This window comes from Musca domestica, unplaced genomic scaffold (genome assembly GCF_030504385.1).
Source record: "Musca domestica strain aabys unplaced genomic scaffold, Musca_domestica.polishedcontigs.V.1.1 12, whole genome shotgun sequence".
NCBI classification, from domain to species: Eukaryota; Metazoa; Arthropoda; class Insecta; order Diptera; family Muscidae; genus Musca; species Musca domestica.
Window position 1 is genome coordinate 7,380,079 of NW_026712155.1, and position 12,857 is coordinate 7,392,935.

A 12,857-nucleotide genomic window follows, 5' to 3' on the forward strand; every position below is an offset into this window, starting at 1 on the left:
TCGTCTCATAGAAGACGAGAAAGTCTTCTCACAGAAGACCGGAAGATCTTCTTATAAAAGATAAGAAGGTCTGTTCCAAGAAGTCCGAAAGGTCTTCTCCTAGAAGTCCGGAAGGTCTTCTCCTAGAAGAGCAAAAGGCCTTTAAATGGAATACGAGAAGGTCTTCTCATAGAAGACGCTAAGGTTTTCTTAAAGGAGAAGTGAAGGTCTTCTCATAGAAAAGCAGAAGGTTTTTTCCTAGAAGAGCAGAGGGTTTTCTTCTAGAAGAGCAGGAGTTATTTTTCTAGAAGAGCTTCCGATAGAAAAGAACAAAAGGTCCTCTCATAGAAGACCAGACAATCTTCTCAAAGAATATCAAAATGTCTTCCCGTAATATACAAGAAAGTCTTCTCATAGAAGAAGTCTTCACATAGGAGACGAAAAGGTTTTCCCAGAATGTCTTCTCCTAGAATAGCAGAATGTCTTCTCATAGAAGTATTCTAACGTTTTCTCTTAGAACACGAAACGGGTAACATAGAATACTCAAAGGTCTTCTCATAGAAACCCAAAGGTCGTCTCATGGAAGACCCAAAGGCCTTCTCAAAGAAGACTCAAAAGTCTTCTCAGACATAGAAGACCCAAAGGCCTTCTCATAGAAGACCCAAAGGCCTGCTCATAGAAGACTCAAAGAAGACCTGGAGGTAACATAGAATTCTCAAAGGTATTCTCATAGAAAACTCAGAGGTCTTCTCATAGAAGACCTGTAGATCTTATCATAGATAGATCTTCTCATAGAAGACCTGTAGATCTTCTCATAGAAGACCTGGAGATTTTTTCATAGAAGGCCTGGAGATCTTCTCATAGAAGATCTGGAGATCTTCTCATAGATGATTCTCATAGAACACCAGAAGTTCTTCTCATATAAAACAAAAATACCTTCTCATAGAAGTATTCTAACGTCTTCTTAGAGTATTCCATTTCCCCTCTCCTCGATACTAAATAAATCCACTTTCAATGATATCTAAACACTGTGCCAATTTGTAGCAACTACTCCCGTTAAAATTGTCGTCTTGATTTTGTAGTACAAAAACAAGTATGTTAAGGCTACACGCACTACATAAAATACAAACCTATCTCCGATATGGTGGTGCTTACCCCTCACTTCGCATAAAACAATTAAATAAATCTTCGATTTTCTCCCATTTCAACAAATAAAATCGCTGAATTAGCCACACCGATACTATTCCACTACGAGATATTTTATTTAATCAGTGCACTCTTTCAAGTTGAATGCTCTCTCTCTCGCGCAGAGTTCATTTCATTTTGGTTATTTTTGTTGTTGCCTTCTTTAGGCCTTGTGGCTGCTCTGGGGCAGCGCTGCCTTAGCAACATTGTATTAATTGTATTTGATAGGGGAGATCGTCGTCGGTCGTCGTCATAAACGGCATGGAGCTCAAATTTCTCAATAGCTGTTTTCTCGATTTCGTTGTCGGTGATGTTGTTGTTGTTGTTGTTGGTGTTTAGTGTTTCGTTACTTGATTTCTTGTGTGCTGTGTGGTGTTCATGGCTGGCTGGCTGGCCAAGTATTTATGTGGGTATGTTTGAGTGTTCGCCCGCTTGGATTGCCCTCTCTATGGATGGTTTTCGCGCGTCTGGAAAAATGGAAATAATCAAACTTTGAGACTTATCATGTGTTGTTGTTGAAACAGTTTGAAATTGTCGCTGGTATCCTTAACATCGTTCATCGTTGTCGCCAACAATAGTGTGTTTCTGAGCGTTTCCGTACCCCAAGCTCAACAAAAAGAGTCATAACAAGACGAAGTGCAAGGAAAAAAGAAAAGCTGGGGACAAACTATTGCCCAGCATAAAAAATATGAATTTTCCGTGTTGTGTGTGTCCTCTATAAAATTCCAAGAAGCATATTTCGTTTTTAGAGATCCTCGATTCGCCACCGCCACCAGACAGATAGTTCTGGTTTGTTAGTTGGTGTGTTTGATTTTGTATTTGTTTACATTTGAACATAATTTGCATACATCCATCCCCACACGAATGTATGTATGTATGAAGATGTGTGTGGTGCTTGAGAGAGATTTCTCAGTGACCGATAAATGAATGTTGTGTCTACTCCGAAGAGTGTGAGCTATTTTAAGTTTTATTCTCCAAGCAACCGCGATAATCATGCTGTTGTCAGTGAGCAACACAAAGCCAGCGAGAGATGTCGAAGTTAGTGTGAAAAAAATCGAGAAAATTTGTTTGTGAAACTTTCTCACCCCACCCAACACAACCATATTTTACCGGTCCCTTTATCGACATCTCATCAAACGAAAAGAAAAAGAGAGAGCTCCCCATCCGAGCGAGCCTTCGCGGCGTATGATTGTTTGTGTGTGTGCTCGTCTATAAATTTTTGTTTGTTTTTGTTTTATTGCCTGCAATTGTGTGTTCTTTTATCAATGTTTTGGTCGCGACCGCTGCATTTGTCGTGACCGCCGTGCCCTTGGCGTCTTTGAAATCCGACAACAACAACAACAAAAAAAGAGAAGTGCATTCGATTCGATACGATTGATGTTGGAATTGTGACAAAAAGTGGTTTTTGCGGTCGTAAGTTTGCGTATTTATCGATCGACACCTTGCCTCATGTAAATATTTTAATATTGTCTAAACACCTGGCGTGGCTTAAAAGAGTCGTCGTTTAAAATTCCAACCACATTTATGACAAATCCAAAAACCAAAACAAAAAGCAAAAAAAATAAATAAATAAAAATAAAAAAACGCACACAAAAGGTCTAATCCAGAGCTGAGCAAAATCGCAAAAAGAGATCATTTGAGAGAAAACGAATGCTGTTTGAAATTGTTGATAAAGCAAATTATTAAAAGAATGAAAAAAAAAATACTTAGCCATTGATTTGTTGGTGATTCAAGAAAAAAAACTAATAGAAATTGCGCTGATCATCAGCTATGGTTTAACCGTAACTGAATTGTGCATTTTTCCAAAACACTGGTCGACAAAAAATCCTGTTCAAATTTTTATAAATTCATCGTCATTGTTAAGCAGCTATTATTGAACCGTATCTGAATTGTGCACATTTATCGTCCAAAACACTGGTCGACAAAAAAATCCTGTTCAAATCCAATCCAAGTTCGTCATTCCGAAGCATATATATATATCCATGATCAGCGTACAATTCCAATCTGATTTAGCCATGTCCGTCCGTCTGTCCGCAGGTCTGTTGTAACCTCGCTATTTTCCGAAGGAAATGAGGTAGAGTGCTGAAATTTGATACCCATGCGTTTTGGGGTCTGAACTCAGATCAAATTTGAAGATGGGTCATATTGGCCAACTTTTTCGTAACGGTATCCCCTCCATATTAAGCATTTCGACGATTTTCAGCACATTTTAAAGGGATTTGTCTGGAATTTAGTATTTAAAGGTTGTTGGGGGTTCCTAACCACCATGCAAAAAACAGCTGATATAGCGCCGCATTGTGGAAGTTCTCCCATATACGAGTACCAAACTATATACTCGTTGTTCTGATGGCTTTCAGAATTTTTTTGAAAGGAGTTGGTTGACATTTTTTATTTGACGTTTCTAATAGGTGTCTAAGTGCCCTACAAAACTTTTTACAAATCGTTTTTTTTAAATTCACGATTCTTGGCCAGGAAGTTTTTGAAAAATAGTTTAAAAAATCCACGTCAGAAATTATCCCAAAAAAAAAAAAAAAAATAAAAAAAATCCGATTTTTTTCAAAAGATTTTTTTTAAAATTCTTAGGTTCGTGGTCATGAAGCCATTTTTGGCCAAAAAGTCTTTGAAAAGTTAAAACCAAGTAAAAAGGCTGTAAGTTCGGCCGGGCTGAACTTGAATACCCTCCACCATTTGGAACGAATTTGGCAATTTTCAAAAAAAAAAAAAAAAAAAAAAAAAAACGTGGACCTGCACAGACAATTTTCTGTCTAAGGCTGCAGTATCCATTACGAACATCAAATGCCAAATTTGATACAATTCCGTTGATAAATGTAAATCTAAAATCAGAAAAATACCGAAAATCAGGTGTTACCGTTATATAAGGGTTATACGAAGTCGTGGAACTGCACATATAATTTTCTGCCATCGACATCCATTACGAACTTCAAATATCAAATTTGAAACAATTCCGGTGAATAATGCCGCTAAAATCAGCAAAATACCGAATATCGGTAGGTGTCGTTATGTGGGGTCTGTGCGAAGGCGTGGACCTGCAAGAACAATTTTCTGTCTCAGGCTGTAGTATCTATTACGAACTTCTTATACCAAATTTGAAACAATTCCGTTGAAAAATGTTGCTAAAATCAGCAAAATGCAGAAAATCACGAGGAACCGTTATATAAGGTCTATACGAGGACTTGGAACTGCAAGGACAATTTTCTGTCTCAGGCTGTAGTATGTATTACGAACTTCTTATACCAAATTAGAAACAATTCCGGCAAATAATGTCTTTACCGAATATCGGGAAATACCGTTATATGGGGGCTATTCCAAAACGTGGACCTACATGGCCTATTTTCAATACCAAAAGTCCTGTAGACATAATATACATTTGAGTAAAATTTTATCAACCTACTGCATTTCGTTCGGAAGCTAGAGTGAGTTCCACAGACGTATAGCCGGACAGACGGACGGACGGACATCGCTAAATCGATATAGAATTTTTTACTGAACAAGAATATATATTTACAAGTCTGTGTACAAATTCTTCTGTGTATTGAAGTCCCGTCGAAGATCTTCGTTCTATACAAGATCAACACATTTTTTTTCCGACCTGAATAAGATTTTCTATAAATGGAAAACCTAAAGAAGGTCTGTCATAGTTCTTCTGTGTTTAGGAAAAGTTCTGCAGAAGGTAATTAGTTTTAAGAAATCCTAAGAAAGTCTTTTTTCTGTACCCAGCACACAAAATGTCTCACGTCCGACAGTCTGATCAAAGTCTGATTGACGTAGGTCTGAATTCTGAACAATTTTTCTGCGGTTTTTTTAAGTTGTAAACATTTTCCGCTTCTGCTTGTAACAATAAAAACAATAAAAAGAAAATAAGTGGAGTTTATTTCTCTCTCTCTTTCTCTCTCTCTCTCTTTGACAGTTTTTTTTTTTGTGCTTTTAAGGATGAAATAAATGCGTAACTGATTTTGTGTCATCGGGGAAATAATGAGTTCTCCTCGGTTCGAAAGTTTGCCAAAACTTCAGATTTACATTTTACCCTTCGGCCCGAGAACACGTCAACCACCGTATATATCTTTCGACCAGAAGTCGGACCGACTGCGCATCAGGAGTCGGAAGCTTCATCCAAATTTCGGTCCGAAGTAGCACCGAACTTACACAGCTTTTTTTCGTTGGGTAGGTGTAGGGGTTGGATTCGAAATACAAGAAACGTGAATTGATATCTCCTCACCAGACATAGCGTAATACAAATATTGGGTTGTGCCAAATGCGATTTTTGCTCTTTTTGTCGACCAGTGTATAATTTTTTTCTTCTTCAATTCATTTGTTCATTTCTAACCGTTACAACTGATCATGACAACAGTTTAGTGCATTTAAAAACAAACACAAAGAGAATAAAGTGAAAAATTAATGAAAATAAAAAGGCAAACAAAGGTGACAAAAATAGGAATTTATTGCAACGGCATTCAAATATAACTGAATATATAAAAAATGTATGTACGTATGTGTGTGTGTGTGCGTACACACATAAAACCATAGCAATGGCAAAGCATGGCAGCAACAAAGTCGTTTAACTCGTTACATTATTGCCATAATTTTATTGCCAACAACGTGTATCTCGGAGTCAAATCAAACAGCAACAACAACCGATCGATGACTGCGAGTGGTAGTCAGTCCCAAAGTCAAATGTGTAATGTGAATGTTCGATCTCAACAGAATTGCATCTCTATTTCGGAAAAAAAATACAACAACGAAAACAAGAAACACCAAGTTCTCCCCAAACATTTAACTGCAAACAACAAAACAAAAACGGCAACGGATCAACAACAGCAGCAAACTGACAACGTCACACATTTTGACGTTGCTGTGAGTTTTTTTCTTTGGTTCGTTTGTTTTGATTGTGATGCTGTCTGTCGACGTTTTCTTCAGTTCATCACCACCATTCTTGGCCTGCCGAAGAATGCAACTCAGCCGTGCAGAGCAGTAGATGAAGAGGTAAGTCCATAACTAAATTTCGTATTAACTGAAAGGCATGACTGGCATGGAAGGCACATCAAGTCAAGCAACTGCGCCAATTTTAGTCTTGTCGTATGTTTTTTTTAGTATGAGAGTGTGTGGGAGAGATGTGCCACTTTGGCAGACAACTCTCAGCGCAATTGATACCGGAGAGTATAGGAGATCCTCATTGCAGCAGCATACAGCAGAAACTCCAACGAGAAGTTGGCGGGCCATACTCCTTGCCAAAGTGTTTTCTTATGGGGGGTGTGTCCGTTATTGAAGCGTTTTACTGTATTCTCGCAATTTACTGATAATTGTCTAGAACATGTGATAAGGCATTTCTGTTGGCGTTATGGGTATGCAAGGCTAAACAACTAGGATTATTTGTGAGATTTTTTTAGGGATGCCAAATGAATGGCTTGATAATAAACATAATGGAATAGAAACTTATGCACAGTGAATTGGTTTTTTTTTTTTAAACACCAAATATATACATAAATATATAAGAAGATTTTCTGCCTACTGCTGAATTAAAGAATGTCTTGTGTCTACAACAGATCTGGAAAAGATTTTCTGCCTATACAAGACCTAAAGATGGACTTCTATTCAGAGAAGGCCTGTATGAGACATTCCTGAATAAAATCTTCACAAAAATCTTCTTTACAACAAACCAAAAGTTGGTCCCCAAATCTGTCCATGGTAGATATGGAGAAGATCCGCTGCCTATAATACCTGTGGATGATATTCTATATATTGTCCATAGAAGCCCCGAGGAAGGAAATTTGTCGGAAGAAAGTATGAAGAAGGTCTTATGTCCTGAAGAAGAACTTCTGTTTAGAGAAGATCTGAAGGAGACCTTCCTTAATAAAATTTAGTTTCTACAACAAACCAGAAGTCGGTGTCTTATCTTTGGCTGATCTGGGGAAGCTCATCTGAATATAGCCTTCTGTTTATTGATGATCTGAGGAAGGTCTTCCGTCTATAGAAACCCTAAAGAAAAACCTGGAGAGGACCTTCTGAGAGTAGATGAAAAAAACTGAAACCAAATTCAGACTGCTGTCATTTCCAAGCCGTTCGTCCGACAGCTGTTAAAATTATTCCAGTGACAGCTCATTATATTCTTTACAAACGTACAAAAGCACTTTGGTGAAAATTTTCCAGAAAAAAAGTTATTCGTGGTGGAATTCTAGCGTGATAGTGAATTTTTCTTTGCATTTGGCTGGAAAACCACAAGTGGTTATCGTTAGAACATTCCAGCATTTAAATGTGAGTAAATCTTTTGTGTCTCGTACCATCGCTCGTTACCGTGATACTGGTAACGGAGCCCGACGTCAAGGAAGTGGACAGAAGAAAACAAAAACATCAGCAGAAATGGTTCGAAAAGTAAAGAAGCGACTTGATCGAAACACGCGTCGCAGTGGCCGAATAATCGCAATATTCCATTTGAAAAATCAGATCGGGGTAAAGCCATTGAAATTCCAAAAAGTGCAAGTACTTATAGCGCAAAAGAAAGAAAATAGACTTAAAAGAGCTAAAGAGTTACTTTGCTTGGCCGATCTGGTGGTGGTGAACTGCCGAATTTGGTTTTCTCCGATGAGAAAACATTCGTTGTCCAACGTTTGTAAACAAACAAAATTATCGTGTTTACTTGTCAAAGAGAACAGCTGAAAATGTGCACCTTCGGTTGGCCACCAGCCGATTGTCGCTTTTCGCTCATATTAATCGACTGTGGCATCAGAATAAATTCCGAATATTATCGCGAAAATATCCTGGAGGAAGTATTAAGGCCTTGGGAACGCAAACATTTTGGCCGCAGACCTTGGACATTCCAACAGGACTCAGCACCATAGCACTCAGCACGCACCACCCAAGAATGGTTACAAAATGAGGTTCCTCGCTTCATTTCCAGCGCACAATGGTCACCAAAATCTCCGGATACCAATCGGTTGGACTATTGTGTCAGGAGTTTTTTGAAAAGCAAGGTTGGCACTAAAAAATACCAAAATGTCGATTACCTCAAGCAAGCACTTCGCGGGAATAAGCCGCTGAGCTACATTCGGGCAATGTGTGACGGTTTCATTGGCGTTTAAAGTCTATAATTCGTGCCAAAGGCATTTTTTGCTTTCATTCAAAATTTAAAAAAAAATGTAAAAAATAGGCGTTTGACTTTGTTGCAGTTTTTTCATCTCACTCTGTAGAATAGTTAGAGAAAGTGTTCAAACTTAAGCAGAGCTGCAAAAGGTCTTTGACTTATAGAAGACCTGAAGTCTTTGACTTATAGAAGACCTGAAGTAAGTCTTTTGGAAGGTGTTTTAATTATGGGAGAAGAAAAGAATTCATAAAGGGGACTACTGAGAATCTCTCTATTTAGCCCTTGGGTGCTCATTTTGTGACATTTTGCACTTTTCGTACGTTGATAGAAGGCATTTCCAAAATCGCCTTCTTCTCTCAACTACAGACACCAACAGTGGCATCTATATCAAATTTCAGAGTTCTAGATCTATCCATTTACCTAATACCAAATTTAGTACTTTTCGTACAATTATAGTACACATTTCCAAAACCTCCTACATATCTCCATCCCTATACCTTCACCTACCAGTGGAAACCTCAATATCAAATTTCTGAATTCCATCCCAATCTCTTCATACAATACCCAATTTAGTACCATTTAGTGCTTTTCATACAAATTTAGGGCTCATTTCCAAAACAACCTATATATCTTAACCACAGACATTCACAGTGACATCTATATAAAATATCTGAATTTCAGCTCTAATAGTACCCATTTCCAAAACCACCTCCATATCTCAATTCCTCATACCAAAAGATACCTCAATATCAAATTTGAGGATTCCCGCCCTATACCTTCACCTAATACTAAATTTAATACAGTTTAGTAATTTCGCTCAAATACAGGACGTATTTTCAAACCCACCTTCAAATCTCAACCTCAGATACCTACAGTTATCTAAACATTACATTTCAGATTTATATCTCTATCCATTCACCCAATACCTCAACCTCAGATACCTACAGTTATCTAAACATTAAATTACAGAATTATATCTCTATCCATTCACCCAATACAAAATATATTACAATTCAGTACTATTCGTAGAATGTCTATATCTCCATATGTCTAGGCTATACCTGTATAGCGAATCTAATGCCTAATTTCCGATTTCAAGCATTATCTGTTTACCCAAAACCAATTTGTACCAAATGTGAGACTATTTAGTCCTACACATTTTCAAAAATACCTCTTTATCACAAATCTACCAACAATAGAGATCTCAGTACAATATTTCGAAATTCCAGCTTCATCAGGTTACCCTAAACCAAACTGTTTCAAATTTACAGCCATTTACTATAGTTCGCATCTTAGATCACATTTCCATAACCAGCTTCATATTCCAAACTTACTTTCTTACCTCTGTTCAAGTTTCACCTAATACCAAATGGTACCATTTTAGAAGTTTAGTACCACTTCATTCCAAATTTCAGAATTCTAGCTTATTCCGTGTGTTCGATACAATGTATTAAATTTTTACTACATTTTAGTACTTCACATACCCTTTTATCGCGAATATCCAAAAATCCAGCCTTATCACACGTCCACACACCGAGACTGGCCCTCGTTCAAAATTTTTATATCCTAGCTTCAGCCGTTTCACCTGGGCATTAATTCTTGATCAGTCAATCAATTATTTCACTAGTCATTTATAAATGAATGCCTGTGAAAAATCGTCAAAAGCACAGAAAAAATCGCAAATTTAGCATTACTCCCTCTTTGTTTATTCACAAAATAATTGTGCATACATATTTATGTACGTACCCACCTATATTATATTTATTTTGTTTGTCTCCCACCTCTCGGCAAAATGCAAGCCACTTTAGGCACCTATCCATAATATTTATAAAATAAACAAACCAAATCATAATGTTTGTTGTAGAGATAAGTTGATGTTGATTGTGTGTGCATATTTCGGACGCCCGTCATCATCATTATCATGACTCGACCTCTGTGTTAGCTCATATCCGATCGCAGACAGTTCTCCCCAATTCTCTCACTGTATGGTGTTTCCCTATGCATGAAATACCTTGCATTTGTGCATTTTTTTTAATCAAAGTAACTTAAGTCAGCACCAATTGTTTAGTCACTCAGCGTTTAGTTAAGTCACTAAACTTTAGTGACAGCAACTAATGCACATAGAAACTACTTTTGTTTGGAACCAATTTTTCACTCTCTCTTGGTTTTTCGTTCAAAAAAAAGAACTTTCTTCAACTCATTTCATTTGTAATCTCTTGCTCCCACAAACATGCCCCACAATAAATGAGTGTGTGAGAGAGCGAGAGAGTAACTACCTTGATTGCATTTGTAATAATAATTGTGTGTTGTAGCCTCGTTATCAGTGATCAAACATACAACAATAACAACGACACCACCAGCAGACGGCACTATTGCCGTTGTTGGCGTCTTCAATGCCGGTATTTGGAGTAGGCATTGTCGTTATTATTGTTGTTCTATATAATGCAATGTGTTTGTGTGTGATACTGAGACTTATCAACAAAACAGAAAATGAAAAACGAAGAACTCAACAAGAGACATAAAACAGTTCATTGTTCGTCTCAGTGGCTCTCACAACGAATATGGGTCTCATCTCTTTGGCTGCCGTTGTTTTATAAATACCCCCATTCGCAATTTATGGCCACTCGCCAAACAAAATGCAATTGTTCATTCATGTTATTGTTGTAGATGTTTGCTGTGATCGCCAGGCGCTACATGGTATTATCGGTTTGGTCATTTACTTACAACCGTGGGATGTTATTTGGAGCATTCAGGAAAGATAGCCGATATGAGATTTATTTTTTTAAATGTAATCTACGAAACCCTGCTACAAACTTATCTTAATCAGATGAAATGAACGTCAAAGAGAACGACGTGTAACGGAAGCACAAGAAGAAGGCTTTACACAAAATGGGAAAAATTGTGGGAGAATTCTATAAAAGGTTGGTTCACCGACACACTATCTGATTCATCAATAGCCAAAAGAAACGGATGAAGCTAGAATTTTGAAATTTTGGATGTTAATCTCTAGGGATACGATGAGGTTGGATTTTTGGAAAGGCGAGCTATAAATGTAAAATAATGTTGGAAGTTTGAAAAGTTGGTATTGGGGTCATTACTGTTGAGTGGGGATTTCTATACCTTCCACCTTCGATGGAGGGAATATTAACTTTGTTATTCCGTTTGTAACTCCTCCAAATGGTCATGATAGACCCTAAAGAGTGTACATATTCTGGATCAGCGTAACATTCTAAGTCGATATCGCTACACCGTCCGTCTGTTGTAATCACTCCACCATTCTAACAAATCGAGATAGAAGGCTAAAAATTTGCACACATGTGTATTTTGCCAGTAGGCAAAAGTTCGTAAATGGACAGTGTCGGGCCACGTTTTCGTATAACCCCATATAACGGTACCTCCGGTATTTTGATGATTTTAGAGACATATTTCACCAGAATTGACTTAAATTTCGTATTTGAAGTTTGAAATAAATATTACATGCTATAACAGATTTGATGATATTAGCGACATCATTTACCGGTATTGATCTACGACTTTTTATAGCCCCCATATAACGGTTTTCATTGAGACGGTATTTGTCGACGTTTTTTAAATTTACAAGTTCCTTCCAAATGGTGGAGGGTATTAAAAGTTCGGTTCGGCCGTACTTCGCTGTTTTTTACTTCTTTTAGAATATTTCTTCTATTTTGCAATTTTTTTCCTGAACCGGATGATGTCTTCCACAGAATGCGTATTTTTTTACAAAAATGGTGCTCATATTTCTTACAGACACGAAAACCATATTCTTCCGTTTTTAGGGTTATTTTAAGTTGATACATGACTCTTACCCTGAAAATGCCCATTCTAGTAATTTTAATATATTTTAGTCTTTTGTCTATAACAGATCCTCTCTCCATCTAAAGGTCTTCTATAAAAGACATGTAGTTGGCCCTTTATGTTAAGAAACCCTATATGAGATTTTCTTACTATATTGAAGACCTTTGAAAATTGGCTATCTATGGAAGACCTGGAGAAGGTTTCAATCTGAAGGAGATCGGAAGAACGTCGTTTCGCCTATAAAATATCTATATAAGACTATATATGCAAGACTTGCAAAATTTATTTTGCTTTTAAATGTCCTGCTTAAAAAGTCTTTTTTCACTAAAAAGCCTGTAGAATTCTCACCATCTATGAAAGACCAGCAGGTCAGATGGCACCATATGTAAAGATGATATTTTTAATTTTTTTCTGTATTGGACCTTTATAAGTTTTTATATCCACAAAAGACCTATAAAAGGTCTTCTATCTATCAGATGATCGGTACAAATGTATCTATATATAGAATATCATGTCTACTATCTGTATAAAACCTGTAGACCTGTTGCAAGACTTAGATGTATGTATGAAACAGAAAAAGAGATCTTCAATCAACGGATTTTCTGTTTAAAGGTCATTTTTCGATAAAGGACAGGTATTTCTGAAAGGCCCCCTGCCTGCAGAAGGTCTTCTATCTACAAAAGTCCAGTAGAATGTCTAGGGTAAGCTCACGGAGGCCAGGGTCTGTTGAAGAAATTTATAAAAATCGAGTCTGAGAGAGTTATGACACTGACTGGTTGAG

General features: G+C 37.2%; 1 protein-coding gene across 5 annotated transcripts in view; it reads left to right on the forward strand.

The window, feature by feature from the left end:
• Positions 1-1,496: 1,496 nt before the first annotated feature.
• LOC101895413 (protein doublesex) overlaps positions 1,497-12,857 on the forward strand; it is a 289,473-nt gene continuing 278,112 nt past the window's right edge. For 2 of the 5 annotated variants that reach the window (XM_059118136.1, XM_059118140.1), the window contains exons 1-2: positions 1,676-2,577; positions 5,534-6,165. The gene's annotated coding sequence lies outside the window, so the exon portion shown is untranslated. Of the gene's footprint in view, positions 1,575-1,673; positions 2,578-5,533; positions 6,166-12,857 lie in introns of those variants that run through there. The other 3 variants (XM_059118139.1, XM_059118143.1, XM_059118138.1) reach the window with 3 other exon arrangements.